Consider the following 18,385-nt stretch of genomic DNA (forward strand, 5'->3'; position numbering starts at 1 on the left):
TGAGCCAAAACATTGACCACTGACAGGTGAAGTGAATAACATTGAGTATCTTGTTGTGAATATATATATATATATATATATATATATATATATATATATATATATATATATATATATATATATATATATATATATATATATATATTGAAAAAGCTGTTTAATTCCACATTGCAAGTAAACATTTCCCGTATTCCACATTTTGCCCCATTCCCATTAAGATAAAACAATTAAAATAAACAGCCTCACTTTCTGAGCAACATCATGAACAACTTAAAATAACCTGAAGTAACACCTTTGGAAATGTCCAAAATTTTTCCATCATTAAACATGTTTGGTTGTAACACATGCTCTTTGCAATGTTCAGAGATTATTTATGTCATCATGGCCAAGAAATGACATCATGTCTATTGTTCCAACACGATTCCTGCCTCTCAGGCCTTTCATCTACACGTTCCGCATGATGTATCTTCAATAATTAACTGCATAATCAATCTTACCTGTGACTTGTAGATGTGTTGATGCAACAGTCTGGACAAAAATACAACTTGACAATGGAGGGAAATCTTGAGTGTTGTAATAATGATGTTAATAATAATAATAAGTGATGTAATTAGCGCCAAATGATGAATGTGTTTTGAGTGAGATTTGTCCGGCTTGAAAGACATGTTCCACGTGTTGGACCAGTTTGTGATTTTATCCAGATCTGCAAAGAGCAAATGAGCAGTGTGGTTCAAAAGCTGTGGACATCTTGTGGAATATTCGAGCTGTTCGACATACAGTGGGAAGCCAATATAACAGTCGTTTTGGAAATTACAATTGTGCACTCGAAGTTAATTTGCTTGAAAGATAATTAATAAGCATTGTACTGTAATTATTTACGACTTAATCTTCAAGGCCCATTATGGGACTTCCTGTTTGTGAAGATATGAGGCAATTCAGCACATGTAAGAGAACTACTTGAGGTTTGTTTTCATAGGAGCTTTCTTCATATATTCCAGGCCACAACAGCTGCGTTTAAGCATAGTTAGTGATCCTCAAATACATTTGAAAAATAGGATTGTGCATCTTGAAGCTCACCTGGATCAGGAGCAACAGTCACTCAAACTCCCCACAGACCCCCTTAGACCCTGATTAAATTTTTATTGCCATGAACAAACTTTGGTACATCACAGGTGATAAAGGTTGTGGTCCAGTTTCATTGAAATTGTTTGTGTAGTTTGGAAGAAGTGAGCAAACACATATTTCGGGGGGATAACCTTCAACCCCACCCCTCCCCGTGGACCCCCTGATTGAGTGCAGATTTTGATGCGGTCAATACACCTTCATTAGGCGTTAGATATGAAGCGTGTGACTAAATTTCATCAAATCGTGCGTTCGGTTCAAGCCATAATGACTGAAGTGTATAAGGACTCACTGACTGAGGTGAGCTAAAAATGAAAAAGCGTGAAATCCATGAGAAACTCATTCTTTTCATGGGGGGGGGGAGACCTGAGGCTTCTTGAAATGAACTCTTGCTGATGCAGTTTCCACTGTGGTACACAAATACTTAGATTTTATTTATATATTTACCCTGAAGGAGAGGGTATAGATAGCATTTGGGTCCGTTTGTTTGTTTGTTTGTCTGTCTGTTAGTAGACCAGCCAAGAAGCAAAAAGGCTTCAAAAAAACCTTTCACCTGCATGGAATGTTAATAGCCGGCACCCATGCTAAATCAATGAGTCATAGGTCAGACAGAAATACTAGGGTGGATGCCACGAAAAATTTTGACCTGAAAGGTCATTTCAAGGTCATTTTATGCCCCCAAAAAGTTCAAATTTCAAAGTCATCCAAATATAGTCATGTAATATATCAAAAGAAAGGTATGGAAGAGATAAACCGTTTGGTACTATTTTTAGGTCAGAATATTGATCTCAGAAGTAGGTCATGTCGGTCAAAGTCCACCCTAGTATAATAATATATAGTCCACCCTAGTATAATACCGAAAAGTAGTTAGGAGAAAATACTACTATTTTATAAAATTGGTTCACGAAAAAATATTTTCACGAAAAATATGTGACCACTATATTCGTTATTGTTGTGTGTCTGTCTGTCCCGAGCAGAGCTCTGCTGGTTTTGATCCAATTCTGATGAAATTTTGGTGGGAGGTTTATATCATGATCTAGTTGTATTTTCCTGAAAATGGGCGTGGTGCGCTCATTATGGGCGGAGCCACGCCCAAAAAACATGTTTTTAGTGGGTAGCCGATTTAAAGTTGCATATTCTCCTCGGGGTTTTGTCAAATCTGACAGGGGTTTCGGTATTTGGTTAGCCCAATGGCACCTGCATAGCCGCACGGAGCTCGATTTTTCATTTTCGTCCCAAGGTCAAGGTTACAAGGTCACGAACTTAGAAAATTGCGATTTTGACATAAAAAAATTTCTTCTCCGAGGGGTCTGTCGAATCTGGCAGGGTTTCGGTATTTGATTAGCCCAATGGCACCTGCATAGCCCCACAGAGTTCGATTTTTCATTTTCGTCCCAAGGTCAAGGCCACAAGGTCACGAACTTAGAAAATTGCGAATTGTGTTTTTAGGGGGTAGCCGATTTCAATTTACATCTTCTCTTAGGGGGTTTGTCAAATATGGCAGGGTTTCGGTATTTGGTTAGCCCAATGGCACCTGCATAGCCCCACAGAGCTCGATTTTTCATTTTCGTCCCAAGGTCAAGGTCACAAGGTCACAAGGTCACGAACTTAGAAAATTGCGATTTTGACATAAAAATCCATCTTCTCCGAGGGGTTTCTCGAATCTGGCAGTGGTTTCGGTATTTGGTTAGCCCAATGGCACCTGCATAGCCCCACGGACTCGATTTTTCATTTTCGTCCCAAGGTCAAGGTCACAAGGTCAAGGTCACAAGGTCATGAACTTAGAAAATTTCGAATTTTAACATAAAAATCATACGACCGCCCAAACTTTGAGAGCGAGGATGACAATATGTTTTATGCATAATGTTGAGGTCATTCCCCACCTAAAGTCTTGAAACGATTTTGCTCTATCTCGAATACCTTGCCCGTGGCGCCCTCTTCAAGTTTGTTTTTACGCTGATTTCATCAAAGTATGGATAATCCGAGGAGTGTGAAATGCCATACAGCCTATATGACGTTATGTTGTTCCTGGAATGTTCCAGAGGAAGTTTTGCACCAAAGGTCATAATCCTTGACCTTTGACCTTTAAAGTTCACAAAGGTCAAATTTTCAAAGTTGTGGGAATCGATCCGGGTTTTCGACCTTCTTCGACGAACTAACTCCATTTAAGCTATAGCACGTATCCTGTTTCCTTATTTTAATGTCCACAACATTGTTTTTGGGACCTTTAAAGGTTATGCAAAGGTCAAATTTTTAAAGTTGTTCAACGAAACCGGGTTTTCGACATTTTGCAGCTAATAACCTGTCACTCGTACCACATCATGTTGATCATTTTTATAACTTGGTCAAACATTATCACATTGTCTCATCCTTGACTTCTGAAACAATCTTCATCATCAAATACCGCTCGAGAACCATCATCGTCTTCAGACTTGTGTTTATTTAAATTGCCAAGAATTACTATATACAGATGCATCTTTTGAAGTATTATTAAAAACAAATGGCATTAGAATATCAAATTAGAACAAATGAATATATTTTTTAAACAAAAACTTGATGTGTATGCAATATGTATTTGACAGAAATAGTGTTCAATCTGATGGATTACAGCAGTCAATAGAATCGCAGCCACAGGCATTTGTACATTTCATATTATCCCCACCAACAAACGAAGTTGGTGGGGGATATAGAAATGGGTTCCATCCATCCGTACGTCCATCCGTCCATCACATTTCGTTTCCGGAGCTTAACTACAAATCCCCTCAATATATCTTATCGAAATTTGGTACACATATCAAGCAAGTGGTGAACTCGTCCCTTTTGATGTTTACAGATTAAAAAAAAATTTCCATGGCGGGGGATATCGAAGACTTTGTCTTCAACGGGTGCTAGTTGTTTTTGAAGCAGGTGCATCAAGCAGTGTTGCACTTCGTTTTGCAAGAACAGGTCACAAGTTTGAGGAAGGACAATGGTACAGGAGGTAGCCTGGTCCATTGAGGTTTCAGACAACCTGACTACTTCTTCCAAGCATCTGGGGGCAATGTCACAACAATAGTTTCCATCTCTGCCTGAAGCAAAATGTTGGCCTGGTAGTTGGCGCGTTGCACATGAAGCTCCAAAGCATCACGTGTTGGAGGAAGCAGTTCCAGGACTGTCTTGGCTTTGCTGAACATGTTCAATCTTGCACTATCAATTGTTTGCAGCCCTGGACTTCCATTGAGGTTGCAAACAAACTGTTCAACCAGTCCAAGCTCACCATCATGGCCAATCCCTTCTACCAGTCGTGGGTTTTTCAAAAAAAAATTCCAGCAGGTCTTTTTTCCATATCTACTGAATGAAGAGGTTGTGTCGCAACCTGTGAGTGCGTGGAAACTCAAGAGGTTATTCTTCACTGCATCAGGAATTTTTTTTTGCTACTTGATGAATGGGAATGCACTTCTGCTTCTTTGCAGTCCCAGAGATCATCCAGACTTCACTTGCTTTCGGGGCGGTGAAGTGCAAAAGGAGAAGCATGACATCAGTATCTCTGCACTTCACAAGAATTCGTTGATAGCCCAAATCCACTGCTTCAGAGGCATGAAGAATCAACCTTGTGTCTGCTTCTTCATGATTCCCATTAAGTTTGAGGTCGTCTTTGGATCTCCTGGTTGATTTTGGCCCAGTGTGGTCCATGAATCCACCTCCAGTTACCATCTCGTATTCTTCTGGAAGACCTTTGGTTTTCTGGATGATCATTTCAGAGAGGAAATGTGCCAGGTCTGCCTTGTTTTCATCCATAGCAAGAAATTGGCTCCAAACCTGAGGCAGTGGAACATCTGGTCCATCTATCAGCTTTCGAATAGGCTTCTTCTTGTTCACTCGTTTTGCTCTGGTACCAGATTTGATTGAATCCCCACCCAGATAGCGATCAAACACAATGTCAACTCGTGTCGTGTTATCTCCAAAATAACGTGTCACTGAGTGAATAAAAGCAGCATCATAGTCTCCAAATGTCTGACATCCATGAGGCTTTCCCATAGCTTGGATGAGTGCATGACCATCAATGAGAAAACAAGTCTTCATGTCAGATTCTGGAAGTTCTGAAGCAGTTTCAATTTTGTTCATCAAAACACTGATCAGTTCTGCTTCATTTGTTGAATTCATCTCTCCTCCAGTGTTTGCCAAGGAGAGTGGGATTGGTGACAGTTCGTGTTTCAGGATATTTGTCATTTCCACTGTTCTACCTACAGTCACTGCATACAAAACACGTTGAAGCAATTTTCGGTCTGCTTTAATAGTCTTTTCATGTTCAGCAAAGCCAAGACAGGCCTGGAACTGCTTCCTCCAACAGGTGATGCTTTGGAGCTTCATGTGCAACGTGCCAACTACCAGACCAAGATTTGGCTTCAGGCAGAGATGGAAACTATTGTTGTGACATTGCTCCCAGATGCTTGGAAGAAGTAGTCAGGTTGTCTGAAACCTCAATGGACCAGGCTACCTCCTGTACCATTGTCCTGCCTCGAACTTGTGACCTGTTCTTGCAAAGCGAAGTGCAACACTGCTCGATGCACCTGCTTCAAAAACAATATGAAATGTACAAATGCCTGTGGCTGCGATTCTATTGCCTGTTGTAATCCATCAGATTGAACACTCTTTCTGTCAAATACATATTGCATACACATCAAATTTTTGTTGAAAAAATGAGGCGCCGTGAGGAGGAGTGATGTAAGGGCCACATCGGCCATTTTGGAGTTAATGCCATATAGCACTATTTTAACCCTTCGCCTATCATTCGAGCTTATCATCATCATATCATAAAAAATGTCGCTCACATTACCCCTCCTCGCCGGCCCTCATATATTCATTTGTTGTAATTTGATATTTTAACGCCATTTGTTTTTAATAATACTTCAAAAGATGCATCTGTATACATTAATTCTTGGCAATTTAAATAAATGTTATTTAAAAGTAGTAGCATTTTTTCCTGACTACTTTTCGGTATTATACTGGGGTGGACTATATATTATTACACTAGGGTGGACTTTGACCAACATGACCTACTTCTGAGATCAATATTGTGACCCAAAAATAGTACCAAACGGTTTGTCTCTTCGATACCTTTCTTTTGATATATTACATGACTATATTTGGATGACTTTGAAATTTGACATTTTGGGGGGAACCAAATGACCTTCAAATTACCTTTAAAGTCAAAATTTTTAGTGGCATCCGCCCTAGTATTTCTGTCTGACCTATCACTCATTGATTTAGCATGGGTGCCGGCTATTAACATTTCATGCAGGTAAAAGTCACAATTTTGGACCTTGGCTGGTCTACTATTGTTTGTTACCTGCAAAATCGAAGATTTTTCAAGTATATTGGGGTCAGTCAATTTTGTTATTCTGTCAGTCTGTTTATCGCCTGCAGGTGGCAATTTTAAACCGATCTTCACGAAACTTCACCACATTGTAGAGTTTGTTGTAACGAAGACTCCTATTGTTTTTGAGGTCAAAAGGTCAAAATAGGCCAAAGGTCAACAACTTAGGTGAGACTTCTAAAATCCTCAATTGTCATCCGATTGACTGGAAATTTGAAGAGGATTTATACTTCCGGTCACTCAATTAAATCAGCTAATTTTTTTTGAGGTCAACATGGACCAAAAGGTAAACATAGGCCCAAGGTCAACAACTAGGTTGGTATTTCTAAAATCCTTAATTTTCATCCGAATGACTTGAAATTTGAAGAGGATTTTCATTTCAGATCACTGAATTCAACTCGAAAATTTTTTTTGGGGTCCACCGAAGCCAAAAAGGTCAACATAGGCCGAATTTCTAAAATTCTCAATTTTCATCCGATTGACTTGAAATTTGAAGAGGATTTATATTTCAGGTCAATTAATTCAACCAGCCAAATTATTTTTGAGATTGAAATAGGCCAAAAGGACGACATAGGCCGAATTTTTTAATTGCCAATTTTCATCCGATTGAATTGAAATATGAAGAGGAGTTGCATATTTGGTCATTGAATTCAACCACCAATTATTTTTGAGGTCAAATTTGTTTTTTGGGGATTTTGCAAGTATCGTGCTCTGCGCGAAGTCTTCTTCTTGTTTGTTTGTGCGCACAGAAAGTTAATGTTTTTCTCCACCATCGCTTGTTGGATTGAGACAAAATTTTCACCATAGGTGCAACTTCTAATGTAGAATGTTTCAATCATAACTCTGATGTCATAGGTCAAGTGTTGTGGCGGCCATGTTGGAAAACAGAAAAAATTTGGACCTCTATCTCTGAAACCGCACCAAGGAAAAAATTAAAACTCAGCACATAGCACGTACTCCTCATGGGGAATAAGTGTGATATTTATGACATCATGGGTTCCTTCACTATGACGTCATAATTGCATATGTAGAACACTACATCTGATCAGCATGAAAATTTTTGAGGGTCAACTCGGGATAAAATGGTCCACAGAAAAAATTGATCTCAAAACGTTGTGGACGGATTCAGACGAAACTTGGTGGACATGTTGGGTGTGAACAAGGACTAATCGTTTCATTTTTGGTGAAGATCCAAATCCGGATCTGGATGTGATAATTTTTAAGTGATTCTTCACTGTTGAGAGTTGGGGCTAATCCGAGTAAATTATATAGCAGTATACAGTAGAATCTGAATAATAAGCGTATGCACCGATTTTTATATTTAATGTCGCACATATGCACTCATTTTCCATGTGCTTATACATATTCAAAAAGCCATGACAATGTGTTTATAATGGTAAGTGTTCTTCAGATTGGCTGTATAATGTCAGTTTTTACATCATTGCAATTTGAATTGTCTGTACCTCGGACCAAAAATACTAAATACAACCAGCCGTGATCAAATACAACCAGAGTTCGTTATCAAGCAAACGTTGAAAGAAAACTCGAGTTAAATCGATCATTTCCTCGCATCAGGACTTGGGCATAGATAAGGTTCACGTGTAATATGTTCATTGAATTGTCAGTTCTGAACAGTGATACTGGTAACAGTCTAAAAACTAAGTCAATACACAATTACAAATCAATTGTGAGACAAGTTCATCAGAGGCATGCCATCATCGTCCTCACTGTCACTCTTGGGTTCACCTGGGATTTCATATCCCTCCAGCCCCTCCAAAAGTATATTGTCATCATCTGTTCCATCTACAGGTAGTGCATTGCTGGTCTTGATAAAGGAGTGGCGAATCATCTCCGAGTTGGCACAAATACTCCCCACACCTCCCTCTCCACTTGGTGATCAACGCACGCCTGTCATCAGCAGTGAAGCTGCCATTCAGATGCAAGTCCAAGTTGTCATGCATGTGTTTGATATGGATGATTTCCAGCTTGCTCTTCACTACACTGAACGTAGACAGATCGAGAGGCTGCAGCAGCGACGTACATCCAGGGGGGATCAAAGCCAAAGTGGTGTTCACTGCCTTGAAGGCTTGCTTCACCTTGTTAGTCTTCTAAGCAAGGTGAATGTCAGTAAAGAGTAGTTTGTGGCAATCATCGTGGCATGTTGGCTTGTATAGGTGGTCAATCCAAAACAGAGTTTCTGTCTCATCCACCAATGCGTTTTTCTCGAAACGAACGATGACTCGACGGTCATTGGAGTCCCTCTTCTTCTGACGTATCTGGAGTCCCTTTCCTCGAAATAATATCATCGGCTTGATGCGGGATACTCCATCAGCAAGCACTGAAACTTGCAAAGTACACAGTCGCTAATCCAGGTCGGACAACCTGCCCCATTCACCCACACAACCTCATCTCCATTATTGGCATACATTTTCCCGATCATGAAGGCAAAAGACAGTGGGGAGTGGTCAATCATTAAGAATGTCCCCATAACGAAACTGTCCAATTGCTCCGTCCATTGTAGCTTTACAGATGACTCCCCAAACAAACTTACGGAAACTCTCTACTTTCTCCCGTTTATCCGATACACTGCTTTCGTGAATGTTAGTACGGTCTGTGTAAGAAATCCCATGCCTCTTCTTGAATGCATTGAACCAAGTATTAGAAAACTTAAAGTCGGGGTTGGGGTACTTCCCACTGCACAATTGGTTAGCTCGTGTTTTGAACCATCAATGCTTCACTTTCAGTCCTCGAGCACGCAACAAGTTAAACTCCGCAACAAGTTCGTTTTCCATGTCTGGGTAAAAGGCCCGTCTTCCGCTCCCAATCTTCTTAGAACCTTTCGCACTCTGAACAATTATTACCTCCAACACCAAGGGTGAAGGACGTGATGTTTTCACCTATTTCTGTCTATCTGTTTGTCTGTTTGTGTACAGGATATCTCAAAAAGTTGTAGACCGATCCGGATGAAATTTTGTGCACGGGTTCGGTGTGTGACAAGGACGAACTGAGTAGATTTTGGTGAAGATCTGGATCCGGATCCGACTACTCGAATTTTAAAGCAATTCTTCACCATTGAGAGATGGGGCTAAACTAATATATAGCAAGATATCTCAAAAAAGTGAAGAATCACTTCTAAAAATTAAATAATTCTCGTATCCAAATCCAGATTCGGATCTTCACCGAAATCGAAATCAATCCTTCCTTGTCACACACTCCAACCGTCCACCAAGTTTCATCTGAATCCATCCACAACTTTTTGAGACATCCTGTACACAGACAAACAAACAGACAGACAAACAGAAAGGGGGTGAAAACATAACCTCCTTCACCTTCGGTGGCAGAGGTAATAATTAATTAGCAGAGAGGGGATGATGTTGATGATGTTACTCATACCAAACAGGTAGCATTAGTGCATGATGACATTATTGCACGTCATCAGTGAGTTGTTCTCCATAAGGCAGTGCTGAATGACAAGATAGCATTGTTTTGGCTACATAAAGTCTGGACACACTTTATCGAGACACTGTATTTGTCATGAAGGAAATCAGCAGCTGTATCTAACTTCCAATTACAAGAGTGAGATGTGCCACCAGAGCTGGCAGAATGAATTAAGCAGACTGTTTTTCTTTAAGAATTCTGGAAAGCATCACAGAGCGCAGATTCGAGAAGAACTTGGCTTGCAGGACACTGTACTGCAACTCCAGAGAGGTGGTGAGCATCGGCACTGAGGATGGAGCTCGGTGAATTTGGACAAGAACCTAATTCAATAATCTCAAGTCAGCGCCGTGTGCAGGCGCAACTGTGACAATGTCGTGTCTGAAGAAACACGGCCATCGATGGCCTGGAATAACACCACGAGGTTTTATGAGAGAAACAGTGGTTTTGTCCAAGGCTTCCGTTTCGCCAGCTTCCTCCCACATACCTCCTTCCACACTCACAGCTCCTAGCTCAATTGAAAAGACACATAACATTTCCCAACTCACAAGTATAATCCTCACTAACTCCACACAATCAACAACCCTCGTCCGAATGTGAGAGATGCTCGACTCTGCATTACCGATCTGGGCTTAAAGAAACCTGACCAGACCAGCAGTGCAGGCCAGCTCACATTCTAAAAACACTGTTCTTTATCAACCTTTCCCTGAGCCCCACACCCTGACTCACCTCTGCCAGCGTTCACCAGTGTGCTGTGTACTTCCACTTTTATAACCCTCCAGTCCACCAATATCAGAGGTCTGCACTCCAACTTAACAGATCTATCCATTGAGGCTGCTGCAAGTATCCCAGATATTGTATGTATGATGGAAACATTTATTTCTCAGGATGTCCCAGACTCCTGTGTGCATCTCCTTGGTTATTGTTTTCTCCACTCTGAGAGGCCTGATTTCCACACTGGTGGTGGTGTTGCTACATATGTTTGTTCCTCATTTCCCCATAACTGATACCGGTCACTATTCATTCCAAACCCTGTGGAGCACATTTGGCTCGGTGTGCCTCTCTGTAACAACTAATTGTGCCTTTGTGTGGTCTACAATCTACCCAACTCTGATGAGTCCATCAAACTGGGTAAACATTGAGACTCTTCTCTCTCTCATTCCTGTTTGCTTTTTGTAATTGATGGAGATTTTATTTGCCACCATGCCAGCTGGCTTGGTGTGGTTCACATACGTCAGTACATGGCCTCGCAACAAAGTCATTCTGTGAATAACTGGAGTGATTGGGTATGATGATATTTTTCCTGAAACTCTTCCGAAAACATGTTCTGCTCCTCCTAAATTCTTCCAGGTTATTTTGACCATGGGTTGTGAAAAGTGAGCATCTCTTTGGCAGTTATTGGAGGATCCCCAACGTGCAGCTTTTTATGGCAATTTGGGAAAGTTAATTGGTCTGGCCAAAAAAAAAAAAATCACTTCCATTATTTTCCCTCTTAAAGGACATGCCACGCTGGACACTACTCAGAAAAAAGCAGAGCTCTTCACTCAAAGGGTCAAGGTTCCTCCCTGTACACACAATTTTCAGCATTATGGAATGCTCCTTGCAGCATGTGGACATCTCCCCAACCCAGTGAGGTTTCTTACCCAGCTTGATGTCGCTTCTGCAACAGGTCATGGCAGCATAAGTGCTTTAATCCTCAGGAACTGAGCCTCAGCCCTATCTCTCTCTATATCTCTATCTCTATCTCTATCTCTATCTCTATCTCTATCTCTATCTCTATCTCTATCTATATCTCTATATCTCTATATCTCTATATATATCTCTATCTCTATCTCTATCTCTATCTCTATCTCTATCTCTATCTCTATCTCTATCTCTATCTCTCTCTCTCTTTCTCTCTCTCTCTCTCTCTCTCTCTCTCTCTCTATCTCTCTCTCTCTCTCTATCTCTCTCTCTCTATCTCTCTCTCTCTCTCTCTCTCTCTCTCTCTCTCTCTATATATATATATATATCTCTCTATATATCTCTCTCTCTGATTCTTATTGGATGAGCAACCTCCTTCGTTTTGTAAACATGCAAACTTCACTCCTATCGATAATAAAGTTTCCAAAACTGATATATCTCAAGCCTGTGAATACTGTGTGGCATCTGGCCTTGTTTACTAAGTTGTTTTCCATTGGTATTCAGGCCCCCCTGCTCAAGTGGTTGTCTGTGTAATGTTTTACAAATTGTCTATCATCGCAGGATTGATTATTTGAGTAAGCAGACCAAAACAAGTGGAAGGAATTCTTCATGCATTGTTAACTCCCACAGTGCAATGTGAAAACCCATTACCTTCAGGTAGACACGGAGAAATCTTCCACGTGTTTTTCATCACTTTGAGATTTTCGGTTTTCCAGACTGCACATAAGAAGCTTCGTCATCAGTAAAATTTACTTTTGCAATCTCTTTTTCCAGACAACCTTTTTGGACTAATGCGACCACCGTATTTCTCTCTCGACTCGTTACTATTAACTTGGTGATTATATAGACGACGGCATTTCGATAAGCTCGTGTTGGCTCGAGATTTTGTTTTGGATTTTTACTCTTTCCCCCTCTCTGTTTCCATCTCCATCCATCCCTTGGGACCATACTCTGTGCAGAGCGTTGGTGCTGCCTCACCGGTCTCCTTGACTATTGGGCACAATCCTGGACGGGTCGCCACTCCGACACAGTATAGCAGCATGCTGGCACTCATTTTGCCGACTTCGGAAGGACGACAGATCGAGTCAACCCCACCTGGTATTAATTCAACAGCCGAGTGGGATTTGAACTCAGGATCCTCAGATCTCAAGCCCACCACCCTAACCATTAAGCCAACACCAGGCATGATTGATATCAGCATGTCTGATTAGCTTGAGAACCAAATTTACCGTTTTGCCGATCACTGCACCCTGTACAAAACGGTACACACACTTGTGAAAGGATGTCTGCCATTAAATTCTTTCATTTAGACATTAAAAACAACCCGCTGGTCAACTACTCAGAACTTGACGTTCAATGCCAGTAAGTCACATGTTCTCACAATCTCTGCACAAGGATCGGCAATCAAACTGTCCAATCCACTTCTCTGGGCACTCCATGGAATGGCTTGACCTCAATTTCCATCATAATCGTTCATGGCAGGATTGTCACAAATCCTTCATCCGTCATGGTTGGGTTGTGTACTGGTGGAGTGCAATGTTAATGCTATTAAACTTATGATTGGATAGGGAACAAATTGCTTGTTATGTATGACAGTTATATACATGTTGAGACAAGATATATATTCTAAAAGTCGAGTAGAGTACAAAGGTGACAAGTTGTAATGTTGTAGCTAAACCTTAAGCTGAGTATAAAGATTGCCATAGTTTGACAGATTTCTGGATACTTCAAAATGTAGAATCATCAGGTAATTATGAGCAGTTCGTAGAGGAAGGGGCTTCTGCAAATGTTCTCTCTCTGCATATGTGTGAATGGGAAAGCAGAGTGGGAAGTGGGAGGAAAAGGGAGAATAAAAGTCAGTCGGCATGCCGAGGTACTGCCTTTATCATTTTGTGTTTTACTTGCAAATTAAAGGCAAGTTTGGGGTTCACCCGTCTGCCAGTTGGGACATTGATTGACGAATGAACCTCATAATCCTTCTCACAAAGCCCTATCTTCATATTGGCATGAACGGCTAACTCACCATCTGTGTATTCTCTGTAGATCTAAGATATTCCTGAGATGCATCAAGCTCATCACGTTGTATAAGCCTTTCGTACAGATATCCATGGAGTATGGCTCCCTGCTCTGGGCTGCCATGCTGGTTTTAACATTTCCCCTCTTGAGGTAGTCAAAAACAAGGCCTTCCACACCATTGCAAATTCAAGACAGGAGGCAGATTCCAAAGGTTTCTCACTCTTCCACTAGTGGCAAGTTGATGGGGTTTAGAGAAGTTTACATCTGGCCTTGCTACTCCTACCTCTCTTACCTCTGCCCTCCCTTCGTCACTCCTCAACAGGCCCTTGCATGCTCATCCTCCTATGGTTATACCTACCTGCAAGTTTAGGCTGGTTATACCCACCTGCATTCATTAATTCCCCTTATTCTCCCAATTGTGCAAGAGTCTCACATGTCTGTAGTCTCATCCTTACTTCAGTCTTTGAGATGTGCTGCCAATCATTAGCTTATGTGCTCACCTTTGCATCTCCATTATATCTTTTACACACTCTGGTTCTTTCCCAATATGATTATCTCCAGGTTATTGTTCCTCGTTTTTGGGTCATTCCTCCTTTTCGCATTGTGTAGGTGCACACCTCCTCACCCTTTGATCGTCACAAACTTGCTCCAAATGTCGTTTAGCTCCTCCATGAAGCTAGACACTTGTATGCAGCAGGGTGGCCACAATGTCTTGTCACCAGTTGTAAAAATTCTGACATTGCCTTCGTGTACAAATTCGTTTCCTTTTCCCATTTTTTCAGATTGAGTGAAAATAACGGTCTGGCGCCGTGCCCTGCTCACCAAACTCTCTTCCTATGGTATCCACGGTCATCTCCACTCATGGCTCGCAGACTTCCTCTCCTGTCACAGTCAACGTGTGGTCCTAAATGGAGTTCTCTCATCCCCTCTTCCTGCCCAGGCTGGAGTTCCTCAAGGTAGCGTTCTGGGCCCTGTTCTTTTTCTGGTTTTCATCAATGATCTCTCCGACTCTCTAGAAAATCCTCTTTATCTCTTTGCTGATGACTCCACCCTCTACCGTGCCATCTGTCATCCCTCAGACCGACAAGCCGCAGCTTCTTCACTCTCTGTAGATCTGGATAATATCACAAACTGGTCCATCACATCTCACACTCTCACTTTGTCTCTCTGAAAGGACTACTTGGAAAAAAAAACCCCATACACTTTCTCAACAATCCTCTGGAAGAAGTCCTTTCGTTCAAGCTTCTGGATCTCACTATCTGCAATGACCTTTCCTGGAAAGCCACACTTCCAACCTGGCCTCCAATGCCAGTTGCCGACTGGGAATCCTCCATCGTGCAAAGTCCTTCCTCGGCACACCTGAACTCCTGACCACATACAAAGCTTTTGTCCACAGCCTGATGGAGTACTGCTCTCCCCTCTGGGCTGGTGCTCCTGCATCCCACCTTTCTCGGCTTCATGCTGTGGAAAGCAAGGCATTTTGGATCATTGGTATCTCCCGCAATGAGGCTGAGTCTTTGGACCTCTCACTCTCTCACCGCAGGTTGATCGGTGGTCTTTCTGTCTTCTGCAGTCTCCTCTCCTGTCTCGCCCCTCTTGCTTTGTCTACGATTTGTCCCCACCATATTTCCACAGGGCGCTCAAGGTCCGCCAACAACCCCCTTCTGGTAAAACTACCAAAATCACGAATCACTGCTCACCTTCACTCTTTCATTCCTCTTTCTCCACCTTTGGTATAAACTCCCTCACTCTATTCATTCCCATTCTTCCCTCCAGGCCTTCAAAACAGCTGTTCATCACCACCTCTTATCACCCCCCATCCAAATCCTCGATCTTTTCTACCCCCGTTAATCCACCCCAAACCCACCTCCTTCAAATTCCCTGCTTTCCTTCCTGAAAGTCCTGTAATGCCCATTTTGTTTTCTCCATGTTCCCTGCCCATCCCTCTCCCTTCCACAGATCTCCTCATGTCTCTGTTCCCCACTGTTTTGTCCTTCTCACTCCTGCCCCTACTGTCTCATGCCCCCTTTGATGTGTGGTGTGTATTATCAATCATATGAGCCTCGACAAGGTATTCAAAAAATTTTTTTTTTTTCAAAAACCACGGGTGATACAAGAAATTACACCATTGAGCAACGGATTGTTGTCAGTGTCTGGGTTCACGTGAAAATTATTCTCTGTAATGACAATGATGGAGTACAAACGGATTCATTGGACACTTAACGCTGTCATATGCTGTAATATGTGTAAAAAAAAGTTAGAGAATGGCACATGTATGTGTGATAGCTTGTACAACCAACCTTTCAGTGCCGTCAGCTAATGTGATAAAAGGCAATGTCACCATTTTTTACAATGGGTGACAAGACATTGCGGCCACCTTGTAGAAATACAAACAACTTTCATGGCTTTTAGTGTGTCAACGTGGATGTCTGCAAAGGCATCAGCACACATCAAGAAAATACATGAGAAAGTCATGTTTACCTTTTCAAAACATGACCTTTTGGTTTATCTCAGTTTGGTGTAACTTTCCCAAACACTGATATCATTCATTGATCTGTGACACCAGAAATTTCCCTGGCCTTATATGTCTCACATTGTATTTCTGTTCTCTCCTCATGAACCAAGACATGAATGATGGAAAGTCTGCCTTAATGAATAACTTTAAATTAGTGATCTCAAATCTGTCATTCATAACCGACTGGTCTTTCATTGAAACATTATATATATATATATATATATATATATATATATATATATATATATATATATATATATGCATACAGTATATTGTATGTATGTATAAGATTGGAGCGGTTTGGATTACACATTTTTAAAGAAGAAGGTGTTTCAAACCAAAAGTAAAAAACGAGATCGACTCCACTAATTTGAAGAAAAAAGCGAGAGCAGACCCGGTCTCAGGCAACGTTTCGCCAGCTTCGCAGCCGGCTTCATCAGGCACAGTAGATCCCAACCCTCAATGCGTGTCAGGTTTTTATTTTTAATTTTTGAATCAACATCACAGATGCTGCACATGGTACACACCACACACCAGCAACCGCGCATACAAAATAATAACCGCAACAAATCCACACACTTTGGCGATGAGAAAAAAATTGGCTGTTAATTGATCCACAAAACGTTATCGGATGCTGACTTGTCGGTACTTAGGAAAGGGTTAAATTTCAGCATAACCCCTGACGACCTGTGGCTCCATAAAACGACCTGTGGCTCGGATTGTTGCGAGTGTGGAGTCTGCCCTTACTAATCTACCAGTGGAGGAGAAAACCACAATCATGAACCGTGTGGCTCTGACCATCGGACTCTTCATACACACACGAGTAAACCTAAACCTAACCTCTCGGTACCAGAGCTTAAGGCTATGAAAAGTCTCAAAAACAGGACCGATTTGATCTTTGCACCAGCAGAGAAGGGCAGGGCAGTGGCAGTAATGGAGAAGGAATCATACCATGGTAAAGTCATATCACCACTGGAGGATGGTAAAACTTAACAAAAATTACCTGATGACCCAACTCCAAAACAACAACGGTCCTTGAACACACGATTGTCCATGCTAAAACGAGCAGGAAGGCTGGACAACCAGGATTACAATTGGCTTTGGTTCAGCACCCAAACTGTATGGTCTTCCCAAGATCCACAAAGACGGCTTCACGGATGGATTCAACATGTGTTTCGTTTTTATATGCAGCATATAGATAGTCCATTGAGATGTTTTAATGTCAACTTTCTCCCCTTCCTCTGAAGTCGATGAATGCAGTTACAAGTTCCTTTATTATCATTCCATTTCCCTTCTCTTTTTTTTGATGATTCACGAGAGTTTGGACAAATATGTGCTGAGGATATAAAATTAGTTTTTGCTTCTCACCATGGTAATCGTGGTTGGTTCTTCTCATGCTTCTCCATTTAACTCATCTCATAGACAATTCGAACGGCACTCGGTAGAGCACACACCTCTGCCAGGCTGAACTGTTTCCATTTTCGATCCCACTGATAGGTCGGATCTGAATCTGGACCTCAACCAAAATGTCATCGCATTGTTCTAGTCACCTCACCAACTCATCCACCGAGTTTTGTCATAACTCGTTCACAACTTTTTGAGATATCACGCTATACATCGCTTTTGGCACCATTTCTCAATGGTGAAGAATCAGTTAAAAAATAATTCTCATATCCGGATCCGGATCAGGATTTTTACCAAAATCGAATCAATTAATCGTTGTCACACACCAAATCTGTCCACCAACTTTATCCGTAGGAGGTAATTACCAAATTTCAACCAGGTCTCTTCAACTCCTCCCAACATACCTGATGCAATGATGTGAAAGAATTAAAAAAAGGATCGTTTGAAAAATTGTTTGGATGTTCAGAGTCAAACAGTGCCAATGATGATGTAATTCACCAACATTTTTTCATCCAGATCTGTTTCATCGCTCATGTTGGCCCTGGCACTGGCAGAATAGCATTTGTGTTATTTTTGTGCCCAAGTAACTCCCAGGGTGTGAGCAATCAGTTTACTGATTACTCACATGCACTCTATTGTTATCAACACCCTGGTTCTTATAAGCACCCAATCATACAAAGACTAAATCAAGGTACTGCGTTTTTTTCCTGGCCTTGCTCAATTCCAAGGTTTAGCCACAATAATGATGACGACGACGACGATTGATGATGTTCTCTTACAAGGAACTTTGATGTAGGAGGAGGCCATTCAGCCTGTGCTAATATTCCCAAGCTATGGTTGTTTGTCCGTGCTCT

At 41.4% G+C, this 18,385-nt stretch overlaps 1 protein-coding gene and 1 pseudogene across 2 annotated transcripts in view; one reads left to right on the forward strand and one right to left on the reverse strand.

The window, feature by feature from the left end:
• LOC147011260 (uncharacterized) overlaps positions 1-475 on the forward strand; it is a 5,413-nt pseudogene extending 4,938 nt beyond the window's left edge.
• Positions 1-18,385, reverse strand: part of LOC147011258 (transmembrane protein 132E-like) — a 508,369-nt gene that overhangs the window by 181,684 nt on the left and 308,300 nt on the right. The window lies entirely within an intron of this gene.

The sequence above is a fragment of the Eptatretus burgeri genome, chromosome 16, assembly GCF_056783735.1.
Source record: "Eptatretus burgeri isolate ZD-2024b chromosome 16, Ebu_testis_v1, whole genome shotgun sequence".
Taxonomy (NCBI): domain Eukaryota; kingdom Metazoa; phylum Chordata; class Myxini; order Myxiniformes; family Myxinidae; genus Eptatretus; species Eptatretus burgeri.